The sequence below is a fragment of the Protopterus annectens genome, chromosome 9.part0 (assembly GCF_019279795.1).
Source record: "Protopterus annectens isolate FY-2018-M chromosome 9.part0, PAN1.0, whole genome shotgun sequence".
In the NCBI taxonomy this organism is placed as follows: Eukaryota; Metazoa; Chordata; order Ceratodontiformes; family Protopteridae; genus Protopterus; species Protopterus annectens.
In genome coordinates, this window is record NC_056743.1 from 405596787 (window position 1) to 405623461 (window position 26675).

The following is a 26675-nucleotide window of genomic DNA, read 5'->3' on the forward strand; positions in this document are numbered from 1 at the left end:
ATGGGGAGCCCGTGTCTTCTCAGTTTTACTGCATAATATGGTGTAATGTGCTATTCCACAGGGATCAGTATGGGGAGCCCGTGTCTTCTCAGCTTTACTGCATAATATGGTGTAATGTGCTATTCCACAGGGATCAGTATGGGGAGCCCGTGTCTTCTCAGTTTTACTGTATAATATGGTGTAATGTGCTATTCCACAGGGATCAGTATGGGGAGCCCGTGTCTTCTCAGTTTTTACTGTATAATATGGTGTAATGTGCTATTCCACAGGGATCAGTATGGGGAGCCCGTGTCTTCTCAGTTTTTACTGTATAATATGGTGTAATGTGCTATTCCACAGGGATCAGTATGGGGAGCCCGTGTCTTCTCGGTTTTACTGTATAATATGGTGTAATGTGCTGTTCCACAGGGATCAGTATGGGGAGCCCGTGTCTTCTCAGTTTTACTGCATAATATGGTGTAATGTGCTATTCCACAGGGATCAGTATGGGGAGCCCGTGTCTTCTCAGTTTTACTGTATAATATGGTGTAATGTGCTATTCCACAGGGATCAGTATGGGAGCCCGTGTCTTCTCAGTTTTACTGTATAATATGGTGTAATGTGCTATTCCACAGGGATCAGTATGGGGAGCCCGTGTCTTCTCAGTTTTTACTGTATAATATGGTGTAATGTGCTATTCCACAGGGATCAGTATGGGGAGCCCGTGTCTTATAGGTTCATAGGTTCATAGGTAAGTACTAGGCTATCTGCCCAGGGGCATTTATAAGCCTAGCCACAGAGTGATGGCTTTCGCCTCCCCATTAGATTAGTAACCTGGGCCTCTGTCTAACAAGGCTCCTGAAGTGATCCCAGAGTAGAACTTACGATTACCCATCCACTCATCAAGATTTCTCTTGAAGAGGGTCAGAGAGGAGCTCTGTCGAATATGGATTGGGATTCTATTCCAGAGTGAGGGGAGTCACTGGGACAGGAATCTATCCCTCCAGTATGTCCTGTTTATTGTTGTGCACAGGTTCAAGTCACTAGAATGAGTGGTTCTGAGTGATCTCGTTTTTTTGAGGTGAAGCACGTCCATTAGTTCAGGGTTTGACATTGCCCTATAGGTCAGGCATAGGTCACCTCTGAGCAGACGGTAAGCGACTGAGAAGAGCTGGAGCTTTTTTAGTCGTGCTTCATAGGGTAATTGTTCCAGCATGTATTAGCTCTAGAATTACCACAGTTATCCAAGTAACGGTGGAGCGATCAAAGGAACCATAACTGATTTAATGAGCCATTCGCAGTTTCACTGTAGCGTCCGTGTGCACTGAGACTTGCATGGCTTAATCTTTGAGACAAGCATATGCTTCTCAGTTTTTACTGTATAATATGGTGTAATGTGCTATTCCACAGGGATCGGTATGGGGAGCCCGTGTCTTCTCAGTTTTACTGTATAATATGGTATAATGTGCTGTTCCACAGGGATCAGTATGGGGAGCCCGTGCCTTCTCAGTTTTACTGTATAATATGGTGTAATGTGCTGTTCCACAGGGATCAGTATGGGGAGCCCGTGCCTTCTCAGTTTTACTGTATAATATGGTGTAATGTGCTGTTCCACAGGGATCAGTATGGGGAGCCCGTGCCTTCTCAGTTTTACTGTATAATATGGTGTAATGTGCTGTTCCACAGGGATCAGTATGGGGAGCCCATGTCTTCTCAGTTTTACTGTATAATATGGTGTAATGTGCTATTCCACAGGGATCAGTATGGGGAGCCCGTGTCTTCTCAGTTTTACTGTATAATATGGTGTAATGTGCTATTCCACAGGGATCAGTATGGGGAAGCCCGTGTCTTCCCAGTTTTACTGTATAATATGGTGTAATGTGCTGTTCCACAGGGATCAGTATGGGGAGCCCGTGTCTTCTCAGTTTTACTGTATAATGTGGTGTAATGTGCTATTCCACAGGGATCAGTATGGGGAGCCCATGCCTTCTCAGTTTTACTGTATAATATGGTGTAATGTGCTGTTCCACAGGGATCAGTATGGGGAGCCCATGTCTTCTCAGTTTTACTGTATAATATGGTGTAATGTGCTATTCCACAGGGATCAGTATGGGGAGCCCGTGTCTTCTCAGCTTTACTGCATAATATGGTGTAATGTGCTATTCCACAGGGATCAGTATGGGGAGCCCGTGTCTTCTCAGTTTTACTGCATAATATGGTGTAATGTGCTATACCACAGGGATCAGTATGGGGAGCCCGTGTCTTCTCAGTTTTACTGTATAATATGGTGTAATGTGCTATTCCACAGGGATCAGTATGGGGAGCCCATGTCTTCTCAGTTTTACTGTATAATATGGTGTAATGTGCTATTCCACAGGGATCAGTATGGGGAGCCCATGTCTTCTCAGTTTTACTGTATAATATGGTGTAATGTGCTATTCCACAGGGATCAGTATGGGGAGCCCGTGCCTTCTCAGTTTTACTGTATAATATGGTGTAATGTGCTGTTCCACAGGGATCAGTATGGGGAGCCCATGTCTTCTCAGTTTTTATTGCATAATATGGTGTAATGTGCAATTCCACAGGGATCAGTATGGGGAGCCCATGTCTTCTCAGTTTTACTGCATAATATGGTGTAATGTGCTATTCCACAGGGATCAGTATGGGGAGCCCATGTCTTCTCAGTTTTACTGCATAATATGGTGTAATGTGCTATTCCACAGGGATCAGTATGGGGAGCCCATGTCTTCTCAGTTTTACTGTATAATATGGTGCAATGTGCTATTCCACAGGGATCAGTATGGGGAGCCCATGTCTTCTCAGTTTTACTGTATAATATGGTGCAATGTGCTATTCCACAGGGATCAGTATGGGGAGCCCATGTCTTCTCAGTTTTACTGTATAATATGGTGTAATGTGCTATTCCACAGGGATCAGTATGGGGAGCCCATGTCTTCTCAGTTTTACTGTATAATATGGTGTAATGTGCAATTCCACAGGGATCAGTATGGGGAGCCCGTGCCTTCTCAGTTTTACTGTATAATATGGTGTAATGTGCTGTTCCACAGGGATCAGTATGGGGAGCCCGTGCCTTCTCAGTTTTACTGCATAATATGGTGTAATGTGCTATTCCACAGGGATCAGTATGGGGAGCCCGTGTCTTCTCAGTTTTACTGCATAATATGGTGTAATGTGCTATTCCACAGGGATCAGTATGGGGAGCCCGTGTCTTCTCAGTTTTACTGCATAATATGGTGTAATGTGCTATTCCACAGGGATCAGTATGGGGAGCCCGTGTCTTCTCAGTTTTACTGCATAATATGGTGTAATGTGCTATTCCACAGGGATCAGTATGGGGAGCCCGTGTCTTCTCAGTTTTACTGCATAATATGGTGTAATGTGCTATTCCACAGGGATCAGTATGGGGAGCCCGTGTCTTCTCAGTTTTACTGCATAATATGGTGTAATGTGCTATTCCACAGGGATCAGTATGGGGAGCCCATGTCTTCTCAGTTTTACTGTATAATATGGTGTAATGTGCTATTCCACAGGGATCAGTATGGGGAGCCCATGTCTTCTCAGTTTTACTGTATAATATGGTGTAATGTGCTATTCCACAGGGATCAGTATGGGGAGCCCATGTCTTCTCAGTTTTTACTGTATAATATGGTGTAATGTGCTATTCCACAGGGATCAGTATGGGGAGCCCGTGTCTTCTCAGCTTTACTGCATAATATGGTGTAATGTGCTATTCCACAGGGATCAGTATGGGGAGCCCGTGTCTTCTCAGTTTTACTGTATAATATGGTGTAATGTGCTATTCCACAGGGATCAGTATGGGGAGCCCGTGTCTTCTCAGTTTTACTGCATAATATGGTGTAATGTGCTATTCCACAGGGATCAGTATGGGGAGCCCATGTCTTCTCAGTTTTTACTGTATAATATGGTGCAATGTGCTGTTCCACAGGGATCAGTATGGGGAGCCCGTGTCTTATAGGTTCATAGGTTCATAGGTAAGTACTAGGCTATCTGCCCAGGGGCATTTATAAGCCTAGCCACAGAGTGATGGCTTTGCCTCCCCATTAGATTAGTAACCTGGGCCTCTGTCTAACAAGGCTCCTGAAGTGATCCCAGAGTAGAACTTACGATTACCCATCCACTCATCAAGATTTCTCTTGAAGAGGGTCAGAGAGGAGCTCTGTCGAATATGGATTGGGATTCTATTCCAGAGTGAGGGGGAGTCACTGGGACAGGAATCTATCCCTCCAGTATGTCCTGTTTATTGTTGTGCACAGGTTCAAGTCACTAGAATGAGTGGTTCTGAGTGATCTCATTTTTTTGAGGTGAAGCATGTCCATTAGTTCAGGGTTTGACATTGCCCTATAGGTCAGGCATAGGTCACCTCTGAGCAGACGGTAAGCGACTGAGAAGAGCTGGAGCTTTTTTAGTCGTGCTTCATAGGGTAATTGTTCCAGCATGTATTAGCTCTAGAATTACCACAGTTATCCAAGTAACGGTGGAGCGATCAAAGGAACCATAACTGATTTAATGAGCCATTCGCAGTTTCACTGTAGCGTCCGTGTGCACTGAGACTTGCATGGCTTAATCTTTGAGACAAGCATATGCTTCTCAGTTTTTACTGTATATTATGGTGTAATGTGCTATTCCACAGGGATCAGTATGGGGAGCCCGTGTCTTCTCAGTTTTACTGTATAATATGGTATAATGTGCTGTTCCACAGGGATCAGTATGGGGAGCCCGTGCCTTCTCAGTTTTACTGTATAATATGGTGTAATGTGCTGTTCCACAGGGATCAGTATGGGGAGCCCGTGTCTTCTCAGTTTTACTGTATAATATGGTGTAATGTCCTATTCCACAGGGATCAGTATGGGGAGCCCGTGTCTTCTCAGTTTTACTGTATAATATGGTGTAATGTGCTATTCCACAGGATCAGTATGGGGAGCCCGTGTCTTCTCAGTATAATATGGTGTAATGTGCTATTCCACAGGGATCAGTATGGGGAGCCCGTGTCTTCTCAGTTTTTACTGTATAATATGGTGTAATGTGCTATTCCACAGGGATCAGTATGGGGAGCCCGTGTCTTCTCAGTTTTACTGTATAATGTGGTGTAATGTGCTATTCCACAGGGATCAGTATGGGGAGCCCGTGTCTTCTCAGTTTTACTGTATAATATGGTGTAATGTGCAATTCCACAGGGATCAGTATGGGGAGCCCATGTCTTCTCAGTTTTACTGCATAATATGGTGTAATGTGCTATTCCACAGGGATCAGTATGGGGAGCCCGTGTCTTCTCAGTTTTACTGCATAATATGGTGTAATGTGCTATTCCACAGGGATCAGTATGGGGAGCCCGTGTCTTCTCAGTTTTACTGCATAATATGGTGTAATGTGCTATTCCACAGGGATCAGTATGGGGAGCCCGTGTCTTCTCAGTTTTACTGTATAATATGGTGTAATGTGCTATTCCACAGGGATCAGTATGGGGAGCCCGTGTCTTCTCAGTTTTACTGCATAATATGGTGTAATGTGCTATTCCACAGGGATCAGTATGGGGAGCCCGTGTCTTCTCAGTTTTACTGTATAATATGGTGTAATGTGCTATTCCACAGGGATCAGTATGGGGAGCCCATGTCTTCTCAGTTTTACTGTATAATATGGTGTAATGTGCTATTCCACAGGGATCAGTATGGGAAGCCCATGTCTTCTCAGTTTTTACTGTATAATATGGTGTAATGTGCTATTCCACAGGGATCAGTATGGGGAGCCCGTGTCTTCTCAGCTTTACTGCATAATATGGTGTAATGTGCTATTCCACAGGGATCAGTATGGGGAGCCCGTGTCTTCTCAGTTTTACTGTATAATATGGTGTAATGTGCTATTCCACAGGGATCAGTATGGGGAGCCCGTGTCTTCTCAGTTTTACTGCATAATATGGTGTAATGTGCTATTCCACAGGGATCAGTATGGGGAGCCCATGTCTTCTCAGTTTTTACTGTATAATATGGTGCAATGTGCTGTTCCACAGGGATCAGTATGGGGAGCCCGTGTCTTATAGGTTCATAGGTTCATAGGTAAGTACTAGGCTATCTGCCCAGGGGCATTTATAAGCCTAGCCACAGAGTGATGGCTTTTGCCTCCCCATTAGATTAGTAACCTGGGCCTCTGTCTAACAAGGCTCCTGAAGTGATCCCAGAGTAGAACTTACGATTACCCATCCACTCATCAAGATTTCTCTTGAAGAGGGTCAGAGAGGAGCTCTGTCGAATATGGATTGGGATTCTATTCCAGAGTGAGGGGGAGTCACTGGGACAGGAATCTATCCCTCCAGTATGTCCTGTTTATTGTTGTGCACAGGTTCAAGTCACTAGAATGAGTGGTTCTGAGTGATCTCGTTTTTTTGAGGTGAAGCATGTCCATTAGTTCAGGGTTTGACATTGCCCTATAGGTCAGGCATAGGTCACCTCTGAGCAGACGGTAAGCGACTGAGAAGAGCTGGAGCTTTTTTAGTCGTGCTTCATAGGGTAATTGTTCCAGCATGTATTAGCTCTAGAATTACCACAGTTATCCAAGTAACGGTGGAGCGATCAAAGGAACCATAACTGATTTAATGAGCCATTCGCAGTTTCACTGTAGCGTCCGTGTGCACTGAGACTTGCATGGCTTAATCTTTGAGACAAGCATATGCTTCTCAGTTTTTACTGTATAATATGGTGTAATGTGCTATTCCACAGGGATCAGTATGGGGAGCCCGTGTCTTCTCAGTTTTACTGTATAATATGGTGTAATGTGCTGTTCCACAGGGATCAGTATGGGGAGCCCGTGCCTTCTCAGTTTTACTGTATAATATGGTGTAATGTGCTGTTCCACAGGGATCAGTATGGGGAGCCCGTGTCTTCTCAGTTTTACTGTATAATATGGTGTAATGTGCTGTTCCACAGGGATCAGTATGGGGAGCCCGTGTCTTCTCAGTTTTACTGTATAATATGGTGTAATGTGCTATTCCACAGGGATCAGTATGGGGAGCCCGTGTCTTCTCAGTTTTACTGTATAATATGGTGTAATGTGCTATTCCACAGGGATCAGTATGGGGAGCCCGTGTCTTCTCAGTTTTACTGCATAATATGGTGTAATGTGCTATTCCACAGGGATCAGTATGGGGAGCCCGTGTCTTCTCAGTTTTACTGTATAATATGGTGTAATGTGCTATTCCACAGGGATCAGTATGGGGAGCCCGTGCCTTCTCAGTTTTACTGTATAATATGGTGTAATGTGCTATTCCACAGGGATCAGTATGGGGAGCCCGTGCCTTCTCAGTTTTACTGCATAATATGGTGTAATGTGCTGTTCCACAGGGATCAGTATGGGGAGCCCATGTCTTCTCAGTTTTACTGTATAATATGGTGTAATGTGCTATTCCACAGGGATCAGTATGGGGAGCCCGTGTCTTCTCAGTTTTACTGTATAATATGGTGTAATGTGCTATTCCACAGGGATCAGTATGGGGAGCCCGTGTCTTCTCAGTTTTACTGTATAATATGGTGTAATGTGCTATTCCACAGGGATCAGTATGGGGAGCCCGTGTCTTCTCAGTTTTACTGTATAATATGGTGTAATGTGCTATTCCACAGGGATCAGTATGGGGAGCCCGTGTCTTCTCAGTTTTACTGCATAATATGGTATAATGTGCTGTTCCACAGGGATCAGTATGGGGAGCCCATGCCTTCTCAGTTTTACTGCATAATATGGTGTAATGTGCTATTCCACAGGGATCAGTATGGGGAGCCCGTGTCTTCTCAGTTTTACTGCATAATATGGTGTAATGTGCTATTCCACAGGGATCAGTATGGGGAGCCCGTGCCTTCTCAGTTTTACTGTATAATATGGTGTAATGTGCAATTCCACAGGGATCAGTATGAGGAGCCCGTGTCTTCTCAGTTTTTACTGTATAATATGGTGTAATGTGCAATTCCACAGGGATCAGTATGGGGAGCCCGTGTCTTCTCAGTTTTTACTGTATAATATGGTGTAATGTGCTGTTCCACAGGGATCAGTATGGGGAGCCCGTGCCTTCTCAGTTTTACTGTATAATATGGTGTAATGTGCAATTCCACAGGGATCAGTATGGGGAGCCCGTGTCTTCTCAGTTTTACTGTATAATATGGTGTAATGTGCAATTCCACAGGGATCAGTATGGGGAACCCATGTCTTCTCAGTTTTACTGTATAATATGGTGTAATGTGCTGTTCCACAGGGATCAGTATGGGGAGCCCGTGTCTTCTCAGTTTTACTGCATAATATGGTGTAATGTGCTATTCCACAGGGATCAGTATGGGGAGCCCGTGTCTTCTCAATTTTACTGTATAATATGGTGTAATGTGCTATTCCACAGGGATCAGTATGGGGAGCCCGTGTCTTCTCAGTTTTTACTGTATAATATGGTGTAATGTGCTATTCCACAGGGATCAGTATGGGGAGCCCGTGTCTTCTCAGTTTTTACTGTATAATATGGTGTAATGTGCTATTCCACAGGGATCAGTATGGGGAGCCCATGTCTTCTCAGTTTTACTGTATAATATGGTGTAATGTGCTATTCCACAGGGATCAGTATGGGGAGCCCATGTCTTCTCAGTTTTACTGTATAATATGGTGCAATGTGCTGTTCCACAGGGATCAGTATGGGGAGCCCGTGTCTTCTCAGTTTTAATGTATAATATGGTGTAATGTGCTATTCCACAGGGATCAGTATGGGGAAGCCCGTGTCTTCTCAGTTTTACTGTATAATATGGTGTAATGTGCTGTTCCACAGGGATCAGTATGGGGAGCCCGTGTCTTCTCAGTTTTACTGTATAATATGGTGTAATGTGCCATTCCACAGGGATCAGTATGGGGAGCCCGTGTCTTCTCAGTTTTTACTGTATAATATGGTGTAATGTGCTATTCCACAGGGATCAGTATGGGGAGCCCGTGTCTTCTCAGTTTTACTGCATAATATGGTGTAATGTGCTATTCCACAGGGATCAGTATGGGGAGCCCATGTCTTCTCAGTTTTACTGTATAATATGGTGTAATGTGCTATTCCACAGGGATCAGTATGGGGAGCCCGTGTCTTCTCAGTTTTACTGTATAATATGGTGTAATGTGCTATTCCACAGGGGTCAGTATGGGGAGCCCGTGTCTTCTCAGTTTTACTGTATAATATGGTGTAATGTGCTATTCCACAGGGATCAGTATGGGGAGCCCATGTCTTCTCAGTTTTACTGCATAATATGGTGTAATGTGCTATTCCACAGGGATCAGTATGGGGAGCCTGTGTCTTCTCAGTTTTTACTGTATAATATGGTGTAATGTGCTATTCCACAGGGATCAGTATGGGGAGCCCGTGTCTTCTCAGTTTTACTGTATAATATGGTGTAATGTGCAATTCCACAGGGATCAGTATGGAGAGCCCGTGTCTTCTCAGTTTTACTGTATAATATGGTGTAATGTGCTATTCCACAGGGATCAGTATGGGGAGCCCGTGTCTTCTCAGTTTTTACTGTATAATATGGTGTAATGTGCTATTCCACAGGGATCAGTATGGGGAGCCCGTGTCTTCTCAGTTTTTACTGTATAATATGGTGTAATGTGCTATTCCACAGGGATCAGTATGGGGAGCCCATGTCTTCTCAGTTTTTACTGATGACCCGAGTGTCATCAAAAATATGTAAGTATCATTTATGTTGATATCAAACTAGGGCACTTAATGAAGCATGCCGATGATATAAAACTAGGGGTTGGGAGCTGGTATAATAAAGGTGTTGACCTTACAGATAGAAGGTACATGGTTTGAGTCTCAGCTTTGAGGGAAATTGGCTAGGCGTATAATGGCCTGCAAGGGCAGCAAGCCTAGTACTTACTTACGAACCTATATTACAAATATATGCTGATGACATAACACTAGAGCACATAAATGATGTCCATGATATAAAACTAGAGTATTTAAGACTGAGTTTATGCGAGGAAACAGATCTACAGGAAGCCTTATGCAATGCTAGTAAAGGGGCAGTTATTCCTAAAATAGTCCTTATTATGAAAAAGGGGAATTTATTTAGAAAAGGAAATATGGGAGGGGGGTACTTGTCATAGTGCTCCACGATGGCCATGTGAAAATACATCCATAAGGTGCCAGAGTTAAATGTATAACATGCATTCAGCCTCATGGCAAAAAGAAGTTTTGAAATCTGATCTTACACCTCCAGCAGGGACAAGGACAGTTCCTGAATGTTTTGAAGACCAGTAGTTTTATTGATTTCTATTAACTAACAGGTTGTGACACATGAGTTCCAAGCCAGTGTTGAGACCCTCATACCTAACTGAAATGGTGAGCCTAAGTTGCAGGTTTTGGGAAGTATGAATGTGGCTGAGTAACTGATTACATTTTGGCAATTGTTGTTGCATTGTGCACTCTGGGACATGCCAGAAATGCAAGCTAGTGTGTAACAGTTATGCTGTGGTGTACTGTACTAACAGAGTATGATCAAACAGTGACTAAACATGGGGAATGTTTAAAAAATAAGACATTTCAGCAAAACATATTGGTATAAAAAAGTAAATGAACTGGAGAGCAAGAGCTAAAGAATCAATTTTCATATAACAAGTCCACCAGCTTGATTGGAATGGGCTCATCCCTTTAACTTTCATTAACTTCTTCTTATTCTTCTTCTTTTTCTTTTGGCTGCTCCCATTAGGGGTCGCCACAGCAGATCATCTGTTTTCATTTCTTCCTGTCCTCTGCATCTTGCTGTGTCACACCAACCACCTGCATGTCCTCTCTCACCACATCCATAAACCTTATCTTAGGCCTCCCTCTTTTCCTGTTACCTGGCAGCTTTATCCTTAGCATCTTTTTCCCAATATACTCTGCATCCCTCCTCAGCACATGTCCAAACCAACGTAATCTTGCCTCTCTGGCTTTGTCTCCAAACCTTCCAACCTGGGCTGACCCTGTAATGTACTTATTCCTAATCCTGTCCATCCTCGTCACACCCAGTGCAAATCTTAACATTTTCAACTCTGCCACGTCAAGCTCTGACTCCTGCCATTTTGTCAGTGCCACTGTCTCCAACCCATATAACATAGCTGGTCTCACTACCCTCTTGTAGACCTTCCCTTTCACTCTTACTGGTACTCGTCTGTCACAAATCACTCCTGACATTCTTCTCCACCCACTCTATCCTGCCTGTACTCTCTTCTTCACCTCTCTTCCACACTCACCATTACTCTGAACTGTTGATCCCAAGTATTTAAACTCATTCACCTTTGCCACCTCTTCTCCCTGCATCCTCATCATTCCTCTATCCTCCCTCTCATTCACACACATGTATTCTGTCTTAATCCTGCTGACCTTCATTCCTCTTCTCTCTAGAGCATATCTCCACCTCTCCAGGGTCTCCTCCACTTGTTCCCTACTCTCACTACAGATCCCAATGTCATCTGCAAACATCATAGTCCACTGGGACTCCTGTCTGATCTCGTCTGTTAACCTGTCCATTTAACTTTCATTAACATCATTTTCAAATCTTAAAAGTCAGGACTTGTAATTGTGAGGTGGACAGTGTGCACACAGTGTATTTATTCTGTAAGCTGTTGAATGTTGAAGTAAAACTAAATAAGATATGATAAATGTCCTGCCTACTCTTGCACTCCCTTTGTCAGCTTTTCGTAATCTTTTTTTTACATTTACAGTTCTCAGCTAATACAAACACTGCGAGGCATCCCTATAGCTGTTCTCTACCAGTGAGCTGCATCTGCAAAAGTCTGTGGCCAGTTTACTTAAAGTAAAGGCAACATTACAGTGCATGTTAATGTTTTAACCCTTCTATGATTGTACATTTCATTAGAATGTATTCAGGGGTGCACACTACTGGTAACCTCCACCCCACCAGAGATCTGTTTAAACCCAATACTTTCTAGTTTGAAATCATTGTTTGACTCAGTCTTCTCCTTCCCCAATACATTTGCCCATATTTCTCCCACTCCATAGTCACTCCTGGCATAAGGTTTCTATTTCTCTAAGAATTCCTACTGTACAAAATTGTCAACTGCATAGATACTTTCCACAGTACCTGGTAGTCTAAGTGACTGTCTGTTCCTTGCTGTGCAGTCATAGTACTTGGCTCTGCATACTCTTTTCTGCCCTTGTAACGCTCGGCCTTCACTCCGCTACCCTACCCTGCCCCATTCCCTCTCACCCTCAGATCTATTCCAAACCTAACCACTCACACTTATCTGTCAAGCACCACCTATAGTTTTCAGTTATACAGTAGCTCACATTTCCACACTAACCTTAACAACACCCATCCATTACTACACATATATTAACCTTTAACCAATCCCTACCCATTTTATTCTATCAGTAAATTGTATATTACTAGCTCTAACAACTTCTGCTCACTTAAACTACCATTCACAAATAGTCTCCTGTCACACTTTTCACAAAACTACATCTGCCTATTCTCCACACCTGACTACTCCATCTTAGTATCGCCATCCATCTTAAATATAACAACTCCATCACACCTCATACAGACTACACGATATTAAACCAAACCCCCAAAAGTACTCCTTTTAAATTTCATAAGCATATGTCAGCATTTGGCCAGACACTAGTAACCATAGCCACCAAACTTATTATAAGTGGTGACATTCACCCAAACCCAGGCCCCCAGAATACATCCTCACCACTCCCTCAAATACAAGATGTATATCAAATACAAGCAAACACTTCCTTGACATAAAATAAAAACATTGGAAAGTCCCTTTATAAATACTCCATAGCCCATGCTTGAAACCTACTTGGAAACTACTCCCTCTCAAAAATCTCAATATAAGAAGCACTCCTCAAAAATATCTGTTTAAACAAGAACTTAAACTTTAACGAACAACAAAGCAGGACCCAAATTGCTACACCACAAATCGAAACAACAAAGCCAGTAAAAAAAACTTTATTCTCTAGCGCCTCGGCCACAGTAAGCCTTCAAGGAGTAACACATCACATTTACAAAAATGTTTATATAGCACCAGCTACTTCCATCAATCACCAATCAAACAATTAAACAATTAAATCATTAAAATAATTAAAAGTTAATAAGAATACATCTCAAGCAGTATTATAAACAATACTTCTCTAGCAACAATCTGTATTCAGACCCCTAGGAATCATGGTTTCATACTTCAAAATAAAAATAGTTGCTTTCTTTAAAAGTGCATTCTTAATCAAATTATCATTAAATTCACTTATGAAAACCTGTTCTAAAATAGTTGCTGACAAACTATCACATTTTCCTTCATGAAATTCATAAAAATGCTGAGCTAAAGGGCTCTCTAATTTTTTACCCTAATGTCCCTCAGATGTTCCATTAATCTGGTCTTAAACATTCTCTTAGTTTGACCAATATAAAACTTATCACAACCACATCTGATGGCATATATAACTCTCTCAGTTTTGCAATTATACTGGCCATTTGCTCTAAAATCAATATTGTTTATATAGGGGAAAAAGTCCCTCTCAAAAATCTCAATACAAGAAGCACTCCTCAAAAATATCTGTTTAAACAAGAACTTAAACTTTATCTACAAAAGACATGGTCTTGCCGTTGTCAAACCCCCACTTGAGTTATTCTTCCTTCTTATCTACGTAATTTATATTTCCTCAGGTACCCTGCACCTTCTGTTACTTTTCCCTCTTTTTCTTATTTTTAAATGCACCACAAAAGTAATAATAGGTTCTTGTATTACTATTGGCTCTTTGTACATTGGAATGACCTCATGTATGGTATTTCACTGAATTTCGCACAGTCTTTTTAATATTTAATATTTATAGATGTCTTACCTGTTAATAGATTTATGTTATGTCATGCTATTATTTCCTAGTACACTTATGTTAGCTGTTGATTATATCTTTGTAACTTTTGTAGTAATTCATTTTCTGGAGTTTTTCTCCTCTGGTCTCCACTGAAAATGGGCCCCTGGCTCAGCTGGACTAACCCGGTTAACAAATTTCAATAAATAAGTAAATAAATATAACCAATTTATCACGAAAAGGCTCCAAAATAATAATCCTAAATCTAAACCTGCGAAGCATAGTCAACAAAGTTCAAGAATTACATGCTACCCTATCCCATTATAACTCTGATATTGCTGTTTTAATGGAAACCTGGTTAAAAGCATGCATTACTGACAAAATTACACCACCTGGTTGCAACATTGTTAGAGCAGACAGGAAGGTAAAATGAGGAGGAGGGGTAGCCATCTTATTTAAGGGCAGTCTCACACTTTTACCACAAAGCCTTAACATAGATCACATCAAAAATGTAGAAATCCTACCTACTAAACTTCAACTTAACCAAAACAAAGTCATATCCATTATAGCTACCTTTGTCCCACCCGGAAATAGCATCTCCACTATAGAGCACATCATCCAGTCTATATCAAATTCCATAGCCCATGAAATTATCATTATGGGTGACTTTAATATAGACTGGACAACTTGTAATTCACATAACCCTAGCAATCACATCAACCTCTATGGCTTTACACAGCTCATTCAAGCTCCTACACGGATAGATAAAAACTCCTACCATCAATCTATACTAGCTTGGACACTAATCAACAAACCTCAGATTAGTGGCTGCTTCCTGACAGCCTTCATGACCATATGCCAACCTGTCTGTTGAGAAAAAACATCAATGCTGTCAAGCTCACAACCTTCCGCCAAATCAGCAGTAAAAAAACTTTAACCCCTAAGACCTAATCAATACCCTAAAAAATGTAACTGGTCTCTACTAAAAAAAACAGACCCTTGGTGCTGCAGTAGATTATTTCAACGGTACCATCCTTGAAATTTTAAACAAATTGCCCCCCCCCGGTCAATTCGTATTAAAGCCACATGAGACAAAGCTTGGCAAGTATGGCTCACCTGTAAAACCCAAATCAACTGCATCACATTCAAGCAAATTAGAAACGAGGCTAAACACCAAATAAATCTAGATAAAAAGAACTTCTACTATAACCTACAATATAAACACCAGCATAACCCCCCAAAATTTTGGAATACCATAAATACCTTTCTCCACCCAAGACATTCCACTACCCCTTCCCCCAACTTACGACACTCTTCAACCACCATTGCAGAAGAATTCAATAAATACTTCACTGAAAGTGTACTATCTCTAATTAAAAGCAATTCCAGAGAACTATCACTAGCTTTCATACCTCTCAATATTTACTCCAACTTCTCCTTTCAGCCTGTTCCCATAGCTACCATTAAGAAACTACGGAAAAAGCTCAAACCCTCTTTAATGGCAGCTGACAAGTTACCAGGCGAATTTTTAAAACTAGCAGCTGAAGCCATATCTTATCCAGTGTCGCTTCTTATTAACAGGTCCGTAGCAGAAGAACATGTCCCAGCAATATGGAAAATCACGCACCTTATCCCCTCACACAAAGGTGGAAATTCCACAGAGCTGACCAACTACAGACTGATCGCTATTCTCTCTCCACTATCTAAACTGCTTGAAAGATGTAGCTACCCCCAAACGATTCATTATCTTACCTTCAACATGCTAGCAACGTCAACATGGTTTTAGGCCCCATCATAGTACCACAACTGCACTCCTCAGTTTCACCAGTACTATCAACCAACTCAGAAGCAATGGTAAAATAGTCTATTCTATCTTTCTAGACATGTCCAAGGCCTTTGATACAGCCTCTCACTCCAACCTATTAAATACACTCTCCAAATTGAACCTCAGCCCCTCTGCACTTCGGTAGTTTTGAAGCTATCTACAGGTCTCTCAACAATCTGTAAAATGGTTTAATGTGCTATCCCCCCTCTTCCCGTCACACTAGGAGTACCTCAAGGGTCAGTTCTTGGGCCTGCTACTCTTCAACATCCTCCGTAGTGCTACCCCACTGGCTTCAACTATCCAATATGCAGATGCACAATACTTACATGTGCTGCTAATAACTTGCAACACCTCCATGATATAACCCAAAAATCATTCTCAGATACCAAGCTATGGCTCTCTAACCATCAGTTCATACTCGACCCCAATAAAATAAAACTCATGATGTTCCAACCCACAAGACCCCCCCCCCAGCACCTTGTACATTACAGCTAGGAATAATACTAAAATTAATGCCAATTCACAAACAAAACTACTTGGTGTAATAACAGATAACTTAAGATTTGGCCTACATATAGCACAAACAATTAAAGTTCACAAAAAATGGGTACTCTTTACAGAAATAAAAAATATCTAAATCCTCTAGGGTTGACATCTTGTATCAACACTTCTGTGTGCTTCCCCAATTCTGACTAACCTTAAAAAGACAGATTTAATTAAACTTAAAACATGCTACAATAAAATAGCTAAATTTGCAACTGACTGTCCACATCATACCCACTACTGTCACTCCTTAAAGAAACTCTCCTGGTTAGCACTCCCACAACTTCTGTCCTATAACAAATTAACCTTGGCACACAAACTAGTACATCAACCTGAAAAAAAACCTGCCCTTCTAAATATTCTTCAGCCCCATACCACAAATCGAAGTCTTCGCTCAATAAATAAATCTCTACACCTCTTACATGTGTCTAAATCCACTAATATGGCAGGGGACTCACTATTTTCTCATTATGTAACAACAAGGTGGAATTCACTACCTCACAGCATCAGAACCAACACAAATACTAACCAATTAAAAAGATTCTTAAAAATTATCTGAACACCCAGCTTTGTTCCTGTGCTACTCTAGGCTAACTAGTTTTAATAGCTTCTGGTCGTACTTTTTCTTCCCTGACCACCTCATAATCTATGCTCTCCCTGATGTCTAGATAATCTCTAACCTCATCTTTTTCTATCTGATTTCCCCCCTACAAACTCTTCCTCAGCTTACTTTGAGAAACTACAATGTCTACACTACAATAAGGAATTATATCAGATAATTGTATAATACAAATATCAGCTATAATAGCATAGAATGTAATTTCAGGTGTACTGTAAGTCTTGTACTTTTTTGTATAATTTCTTGTATAAGTTTTGTAAAATATTTTAGGTTCATAGGTTGGTACTAGGCTATTGGCCCTAGGGCCTGTACAAGCCTAGCCATAACAATTCCTTGGATATTTCTTCCCACAATATTTACTTCCCTGGACCCCTGTCTAGCAGGGCGACTGACATGATCCCCAGAGTGAATTTCCTATCTCCCATCCAATCGTCAGGGTTATTTTTGAAGAGGGCCAAAGAGGCGCTCTGCTTGACATGTATGGGCAGTCTTTTCCAGAATATGGGGATTTACTGGGTCAGGAACCTATCCCTCCAGCATGTTTTATTCATTGTGATGACAAGGTTTAGATCCCTGGAGCGTGTGGCTCTGAGGGATTGGGATTTCTTTAAGTGGAGCAAGTCCAACAGCTCAGGGTTTGACATGGCCGTGTATGTTAAGCAGAGATCGCCTCTGAGTAGACGATATGCCACCGAGTATAGCTGGAGTTTTTTTAGACAGTCAGCATAGGGCATCTGCTTTAGGCCTGTGATTCCTTTAGTGAGGTATTTCTGCGGCCTTTCCAGCTGTTGCAGATGTCTTGTGAGGTACATACCAAATGGGACGTTGTACTCTGTAATGAGTCTAATAAGGGATAAGTACAGTGGGACAATGACCTCCTTTTTTCTGGATAAAAAGCCCTTAGTGATAAGGTGTGCCACATAGAAGGATTTCCTGACTGTTGTGCCGATGTGGTTATCAAAGGTGAGACCACCGTCCACCTGTGTCCCTAAGTCTCTCATCACACTTTCGGTGTTTAGTGTACTGCCACCTATGTGGTAATTCATGGTACATGGTTTTTCCCAAAGGGGATAACTATACATTTCTTGGCATTAAGCTTGAGCCCATGGCTCTGGCACCAAGCATCTTTTTCTGTAAGCCCCTTTTGTAGAATATCCACATCATTTGGGGATTCAGTAATGGCTCCCAGTTTGCATAAGTATAAGTTTTCTTTATAATCTCTGTATGTGGAGCTTTTCTCCCCAGGCCTCTGCTGAAAATGGGTTTTATCCCAGTTGGACTTTCCCGGTAAACAAATTTAAAATAAGTAAATAAAATAAATGGGGCACAGGGAGTACACAGTTCAATGCAAGGTTCATATTGTCCATGATTACTCAAGACTCCTTATTTTTCTTTTAAGAAGACTTAGGATTTTTGGGGAAGTGTTGTCCTTTTAAAACACAAGTAAAACAGGCTTTGTATCAAAAGGAGAAATGTCATATAGTAAGGTGCTGCAAACATATTTCCCCATTAATCTTGTATATGTGACATAAAACTTATATATGCTCAACAGCTATGGTTGTTACGAGTTAGAATGCGATTGTGTCCCTTTTAAATGCCATATAGTACATATCAAAAGGATTTGTTGTCTTTGAGGATTACAAACAGCAATCTCAAGAGTTTGGTGGATGTAAATGCTAGAGTTTCTCAATATAATCAGAATTCAGCTTTTAGATTTTCATCTTTGTTTCTCTGTGTTTGTGCAAAAGTAATTACACCGATGTCTGTAGATACTATGGAAGCCAAGTTCTAAACGAACAGTCCAAAGGGGCTTAATTAAGAAGGATCCTGGCAGTATTTCATTTAATTCAGCTACACTATTTGAGAATTTTTATTTGCACATGGATCAGTTTTGCCTGTGTGTTATATATTTATATGTATTATTCCTTAAGAACACAAAACACTTTCTTCTAATGGCATATAGAACTACTGTTTCAATTATGGGAATTTTGAGGTTCAAATTTTTATGCAACTTTGAAAATGGTATTGGATAATTATTAAATCAAGTAAGCACCTTATTTAAATTTGCATATGGTTGTAACTCTTCTTTTCAAGTGAATGCATGATTTGAAGCACTCTGGGAATGTGGTTACAGTTATGATAACTGATATGCTTTTTTATCGTTAGATGTTTATATTGTGTTTTGTATTTATCCAGTATTTAACTATATCTCATGATAAGTACACTGGAGTTTGGTGTGGCTTTATGAGAACCACTTAAAAGGAAATAAGTTAGAACATTAGAAAACATCCTAGATATTTACAAGAAAAATAAGGATGAAGAGTTATAACTGAGCTAAAATTCAGGCTATTGGACATACATTTCATTTTTCTGTTAGGGTTTTTATAGAGAGAAGATTTTACTGTACCAGGCTTTTTAAGATGTGTGTGCTTCAGTCTTGGGATTAAGGAAATGTACCGGAACTAGAAATCTCATAGGGCTAACAATGGTAATACAGGTGTGTGAATATCATGCAAACAAAATAAAAAAGGCCAAGTCAGACAGCAGTTGCTAAGTTAATCTGTCTGCATAAAAAAACAAGACTAAATATAAGAAACTTTGAACAGAGCTCTAGATAGTGGAATGCCGAATCCAGTGCCTGGATTTAGTAGGTAGAATGGGATGTCCTTCCTTATTGGCTGAGAGTGCATGAATAACTACAGCCTATAACAGTCCTGCATAGCTCCTCTTCCCTAGAGTTGGGTAGGTTTGTCTTGTATTATAACATTTTAGTAGTTATGTGACAGTGATTACTGATCTCTGTGGTAACCTCCCTCTGAGGTATTTGTGTACCCCACTTGGAAGGGCAAGACCCATTGGTTACTGTATGATACATCTCTTTCAGTGCTTGTGACACTGCTCCTGCTACTTTAGGTGCTGTAGTCACCAGAGGCATTTTGCCTGTTTCTGACAATATTTGTGATGCTGGGGATTATAGGACTCCTGAGTGTTTGTACTTTCTGCGTTGACTTCCAAGTCGTTCGCTCTTTTAACAGTCTTCCCAAGCTAATACATCATTCCAGGCTTGCTGTGGCCCAGGTGAAGTATTTTGTATTTGTCTGCACTGAATCTTGACAGACACTGTTCATTCTGTTCATCAGCTTTTCCAAATCCTTCCTTAGGCACTTCCCCCTTACAGTTCGCTACTACTGCATCTGTCTCATCTGTTGAGGGTCATCCTGTTGATTGTACCATCAGACTTGCACAGTTCTTAATATGATTCATTCTGAGGTCATTTTTGAAAGTGTGCTTTAGCACGTTTAGCATTTTCCATGCATACATCTAATGCAGGTTTGAGATTTAAAGATGATACTGTTCTGAATTGTAATGGTAGCAGATTTTCCAGCCATACAAGTTATGCTTGAAATGATTTCCATGTGGTGCTATAGTACTGAGGTATTTTTAATGAGGGCTTGCGTTCTGTTTCATTTATGGATTTGGTTATCTTATTCTAGGAAGTAAAGTTCCAATACTGTAGAGGTCTTAATGGCATGAAAAACATTACATGATGCACCCTGTGACGGCCGTGCCCTGGCCCAGCAATCAAGGAGCCTCAATCCTCACTACTAACACCAGGGAGGGCATCTCATACAAGAGGAAAGGATAACAAATATGCACAGTAAAGTACAGTTTCCCTTAAGTGCACACAGAGATCACAGTCAGTCTGGGGCTGATTGCTTCCTTGCTCCCCTGGTCCCCAATAAGACTCCCCACAGGCACAGCTAAAGGGTCCAGATCTCAGCCTAGATGGCAATCTAACCTCCAGTACTCTCTCTGTCCCACCAGTGCTTCGTTTCCCTGCCCAGGTAGCTGACACACCACACACACTTTGAGATAAGTATTTATACAACTTCACAGACACTCCTGGGAAAGGCTGACACAGATTCTCCGGCTGTGCCCCTTTACCCAGACTATATGGTAGTTATTCCTGCTGCCACCAGCTAATACTTATCGGCTACCCAAAGGCCCTTTAACAGGTGTCCAGTTATTACTGTGCAATATTATTATCCAATTGGTAATGTGACTAAACAGTCGTAAGGCTTATTAAAGTGGCCTTGTACAATAAATTCTATAAATATGCAATGTACTTTAGAGCTTACATATCTCTACACAAACCAGCCAGAGGTAAAATGTTTTAAAATATTTAATAATAAATAATTAAAAACACAAGACAATACTACTACACCACAGTGATATCTAAGAGTTCGGAGATCACATAGAAATTTAAAACAATACAGTAGGAAAGTTCTGATATAACAGAAAAAAACACTTGTGTAATCTTTATAGTCCTAGCTATTTCGACCAGAAAACATACTTTTAAGATACTACTTACATAAAGAGAGCCTAAGGCAGTGCTGAAGGTTGGATATCAGGATCAAAATGCTTACAGTCTCTCTCTCAACAATAGTTTTTAAAATCATTAAGACATTTCTGCTGGGCCCTCCCAGATTACATCATTTTGACACTTAAGTTTTCCCAGTTTACACATTACATCAATTTGACACTTAGTCTGGAGTTATCACGCCAAAAGGCTACATTATTTAACAACCTACCACCTGCTCAGGAAACTACAACAATAAAAGACATTTCACATGTACACTCTAGTAATTATTCCTTAAGTTAAGACAATATAAATGTGTTCAGTTAGCCTCTTCGGCACCACTATTTAGATCAAAAGGGTATACAAGACATAATTTTAACTTCAAAAGAACATATGAAATGCTTGGCTTAGTTTTCCTTACAGCAGATGGCAATGTTGCTACAATATTGAAGTTCACATTTTACAGTGTTTTTTTTCATTTAAGAAACAAGCCTGTATTTTACATTTATATTTACAAATGATAGAATTATGTATCAAATTATATTTGACTAGGCTGACAGCCTTCGCCCATCTTTCCCAAATCTTCACATACCCCTTACAATCCTGTATCTGATAAAATATAAGCACAGTATAACAACAAGCTAGTATGATATTCTGAATGAGTAACATCTTTAAATTTCATGGTCAAATTCTTCTGTACTTGTTGTAGTTCAGAAAGTTGCACATTATAATGATAAAAAAACTGTTATTGTATTCCAGAATGGGTCTCATTAAGGGCTTAAACAGGGCCAATAAAATACATGTTTATCGATATTACAGTCTTTGATTGTTGAAATTACATCTTCTGCTCTCTGCACTATGGAGGACATTTTACTCTAACTTCATATTTCTCTCATCAAAATCTTCAAATCTTCATGATTGACCTGTTTAATATCTTTGTAATTTCATAACTTTCATAAATGTAAGCTGGATCAAAGCGTGCCTTTGCTGACTTTTCATTATTTTTAGATATTTTATTTCCTTCCTGTCTATGCTTCATCAGTGGTTCCTTGACTTTCTCCCACTAAGCGCATTTTTTATTCCCGAGGGACTAGAATTGCATACTAAGGGCAAGTTCACCAAACAGGGCTCTTATCCTAGGGCACACATGCCCCCCTCTGCAGCAGGATGAGAGTTTTATGACCCATTCTTTCCTGCCGTTCAACTCAACAGTGTCCCTGTACAGTGCAAATGTTTGACCTTTTTCCTCTCATGGTGAGAGTCTTATGGCCCATTCTTTCCCCCATTCTAAGCCATCAAACATGTCCCTCCTAAGGGACAAGAGCCAGGTAGCAAGGAGTGGGCCAGTCCCAAGATCAAGTGTACCAGCCTAACATCATCCTTATAGCGTAAAAATAAGAAACCAATGTGACCTGCACAGCTGAACTAAAAATAAAATTAATTATTAAACATGGTAAGCACTTTTGTGCATAATCACGTCTTCAGACCAACATAACCATAAAAAGCACACTTAAATACAATTCTCTACTTAAAAAACAGGTGACATCAATAAAACAATTAATCATCATAGCAACAAATTGTTATACCAACAAATTAATGCCTATCCTTGCGTGCTTTCAAAAAAGAGGCAAGTGATGTAGTTTCATTCAGGCCATATAGCCTCTGTCAGCCTGCAGAGTCATAATCCATTTCAATTCATTATTTTCTGTCTTATTTTTCATATGACCACCTCTAACATTCTTGTATGTTAACTGTAATACCTTAAATAAAAAACTATGACCAGCATAAGACTGTGTTTGTTCGGAGCATTAGTGCTAACATCTCTTCTGATTTCACCTATATGTTCCCTCTCATTCAAACTCTGGATGGTCATCCCCACATAAAAACAAGGGCAATTCTTACAGGTTGCAAAATATACTAAGTGGCTACTTTTACAGTCTGCATAGAACTGAAGTTCATACTTGATGTTAGAGGTAGGATGCACAAAATAAGGAATCTCAGAAATAAAACTGCAAGCTTTACAGCCACGACAGGGATGAGTACCATTCCTTACTAACGGATCACGTGGCTTAATCAAAAAATTATTCTTAGAACACAACCTTTGCTTTAAATTTTTTGCATTCTTAAAATAAAAAGTAGGTTGCTTCCCTACAAGTTTTCTAACGCCTTCATCCACCATTGATATCAGCCAGTTCCTTTGTTTCCCAGTGATTCTACCCAGTGTAAGAAGTATAAGAAGCCCAGCTCTTTCAATCCACCATTGCAACCGGCCTTGGAATCTTTTGTGTGTGTATGTGAGGCTGATTTACAACACTCTAGTGTGAGTTGCTCACTGACACACCCCACTGCTGTCTGGCTCATCCAGTGCCTGAGATGGTAATCAAACCTGGGTCATCTGGCTCATTCTCAGGACTCCATCCTTCTATGGTACAAAGATGAAAAAGCCTTATTTATTCACTATACTGTTGAGCGCTTTTCATTTACATAAAATAGTAAACTTCCTCAGACAATTTATAAAAATACGTCCTTTATATACTTTAAAACAAAACGCTCCCTTCTTTCGGAACAGGAAAGACGCAATGCTCCATAAAAACGTACTTGCAGCCCCTAAAAAACTACCTTATTATTACCATAAATTACAGTTTAGGTTAATTTATGAAAAAATACACCTTATTCTTTAAACCAATAAAAATGGTGTATATCATAAATATTAAATAACCAACTATAAACCACCATTTAACTTATTATAAATTGATTAAAATTAAATTAAATTCTATGTACCCATTAAGCTAAGCAAAAATTAAACTATACCCAGCAACCTGAAATCAACTGTATTGGCTGAACTAGAAATAGGAACATGGTACATATAATCCTTGATTCATCTGTTTAATGCCTTTAATCCAAGAACACTATTAATTTTACAATGATCATCCAGTCATGGCCAAGCATATGAATATAAACATAATTGCCAAATTAATTCAGCCTTTTCAAGCTGCAAAGCCCAAGGTCCACCCCTATCTTGTTCATTAATGAATAACACAAAATATGACCTGGTGGTTGTACTCATGCACATGTTTAGGCAGCACATTAGTAAGTACACATTTTCAAATTGCATACATATGCTCATAGATCCTTTCCTTTAAGGTTCTGGTCGTCTTCCCTATATAATATGCTGAACACATTTTGCACATAGCCACATAAACTACCCACTTTGAGCTGCAATTGTGGTTACCATGTATTTCATATTTTCTTCCTTTTACTTCAGAAAATTGGCCTTGGTGAACGTAGTTGCAATAATTACACATCACACATCTTCTCATACCCCCTTTGCAATTTGACCTCTTTTTATTACAAATTTCCATTAGATTCTTTAAATTCATACCTCTCCGTGCTACCATTTTTAATCCATTACCTGTTTTATTTCTAATTTGTACATGGTCATCAATGAATGTCTAGTTCTTCAACATGATGGCTTTTATCTCATAAAAATATGTGCTGAAAGTTGTTGTAAATGTAACCGAGCAATCCTAACCATTATCTCTCCTTCCTAACATATGCTTACTCATTTTATAGTTAAGAATAGGTAAAAAATGCCCGTTTGTTCTTTTAAACCTTACTTCATCATACAGCTCATAGAGCATGTGCTCCTGATATCCTCTCTTGGTGAACATATCTATAAGCCCCTCATATTCTATCTCAAAATCAGTGTCCAGGCTCATCATCCTTGTGGCGCGGACAAACTGCCCATTAACCATTGCTCTTTTGTTTGCTATGGAGAGCGCACTAGTAAAGTGCAAGAACGAATTTGAATATGTTGGTTTTCTATGGATCTTTGCCGTAAATCTGCTATTATCCCTATCCTTACTTAGATTCACATGCAAATAATTTATTTTTTGGTCACTGACCTCATACATAAATTTTAAATGGGTCATTGTACCATTGATGTACTCAAACAATTGTGAAGGGCCTGTTCATCACCTTTCCATAAAATAAAAATATCATCAAGGTAACGCAAATATAAACTGAAGTGGTCACCATAATTACTATTCAGCACATATTTGCCTCCCAAACTGCCATTACTATATTAGCAAATATAGTGTCACAAGGTGAGCCCATGGCAACTACCACCTTCTGAAGGTAATAATTACTGTTGAACCTGATGTAGTTATTTTTAATACTATACCAAAAAGGTCTATATATAAATTGATATCAAACTGCGATGCACCTTGCTGTTGAAGGTGTGACTCAATTGTTTGAATACCTTCCTGCTGCGGAATCAATGAAAATAGATCTTTAATATTCACAGTTAAAATTAAGACCTTCTCAGAATATGTACTTTTATTTATTAACTCAAGAAAATGCCTCTACAAATTTGGGATTGATTTTCTAAATACTTTTTTTAACCTGCTATCTGAAAACTTCGCACATGCGTAGGTAATGGAATTAAGCCCATCAACTATGGGCCGTAACTGAGGATTTAATTCTTGTGTATTTTAGGAGCTCCGAAGATAGTAGGAGAAATCATATTTAAATAATTATACGTGACCATGTCAAATCCTATTTTCTAAAAACATGTCATTCAACATTGTATTAATTCTCCTATATGCAACATTCGGCTTATTTTTACTTCTTCATATGTCTCTGTATCTAATATAGCATGAATTCTATCATTATAATCAAATACATCCATAACCACCAGTCCCCCTCCCTTATCCGGTTTCATTATTCTGACATTTTGTTGCCTCAAAATGCCAGAATATCCCTGTTATTAATTGTTAGATTGTCTTTATTATACTTATTCTTCCTAGTTAATGCATGTCTGATATCCAATTCGCATATTTTTTCATAAAATGCCAAAACCGGATGTAGAGGCAGGATTGAATGTACTACTAATGTACAGATCATTATGGGATTTATTACTGTTGCCATTTTGTCCATCCCCAAACAGAATCTTAAAATTTAATTTTCTTAAAAAAATGTTAATGTTTACGTTTGTTTATATTCATATGCTCGGCCAGGATTGAATGATTATTATACAATTAATAGTGTTCTTAGATTAAAGGCATTAAATAGATGAATCAAGGTTTATATGTACCATGTTCCTGTTTCTAGTTCAGGCAGTACAATTGATTTCAGGTTGCTGGGTATGGTTGAATCTTTGCTTAGCTTAATGAGTATATAGAATTTAATTTAATTTTAATCAATTTATAATAAGTTAAATTATGGTTTATAGTTGGTTATTTAGTATTTATGATATATACTATTTTTTATTTTGTTTAAAGAATAAGGTGTATTTTTTCATAAATAATTGTTTAATTAATTAAACATAAACTGTAATTTTTGGTAATAAGGTAGTTTTTTTAGGCTGCAAGTAAGTTTTTATGGAGCATTGCATCATTTCCTGTACCGAAAGGAGCGGGTATTTTGTTTTAAAGTATATAAAGAATGTATTTCTTTTTATAAATTGTCAGAGGAAGTTTACTATTTT

The 26675-nt window shown here is 39.7% G+C and overlaps 1 long non-coding RNA gene across 1 annotated transcript; it reads right to left on the reverse strand.

The window, feature by feature from the left end:
* Positions 1-6543: 6543 nt before the first annotated feature.
* On the reverse strand, positions 6544-24008 carry LOC122810875. Its single transcript, XR_006366138.1, has 3 exons — positions 23999-24008; positions 10861-10867; positions 6544-6687 (listed from the first exon to the last, which is right to left on the reverse strand). It is a non-coding gene; the product is annotated as an uncharacterized LOC122810875 (long non-coding RNA).
* Positions 24009-26675: the final 2667 nt, after the last annotated feature.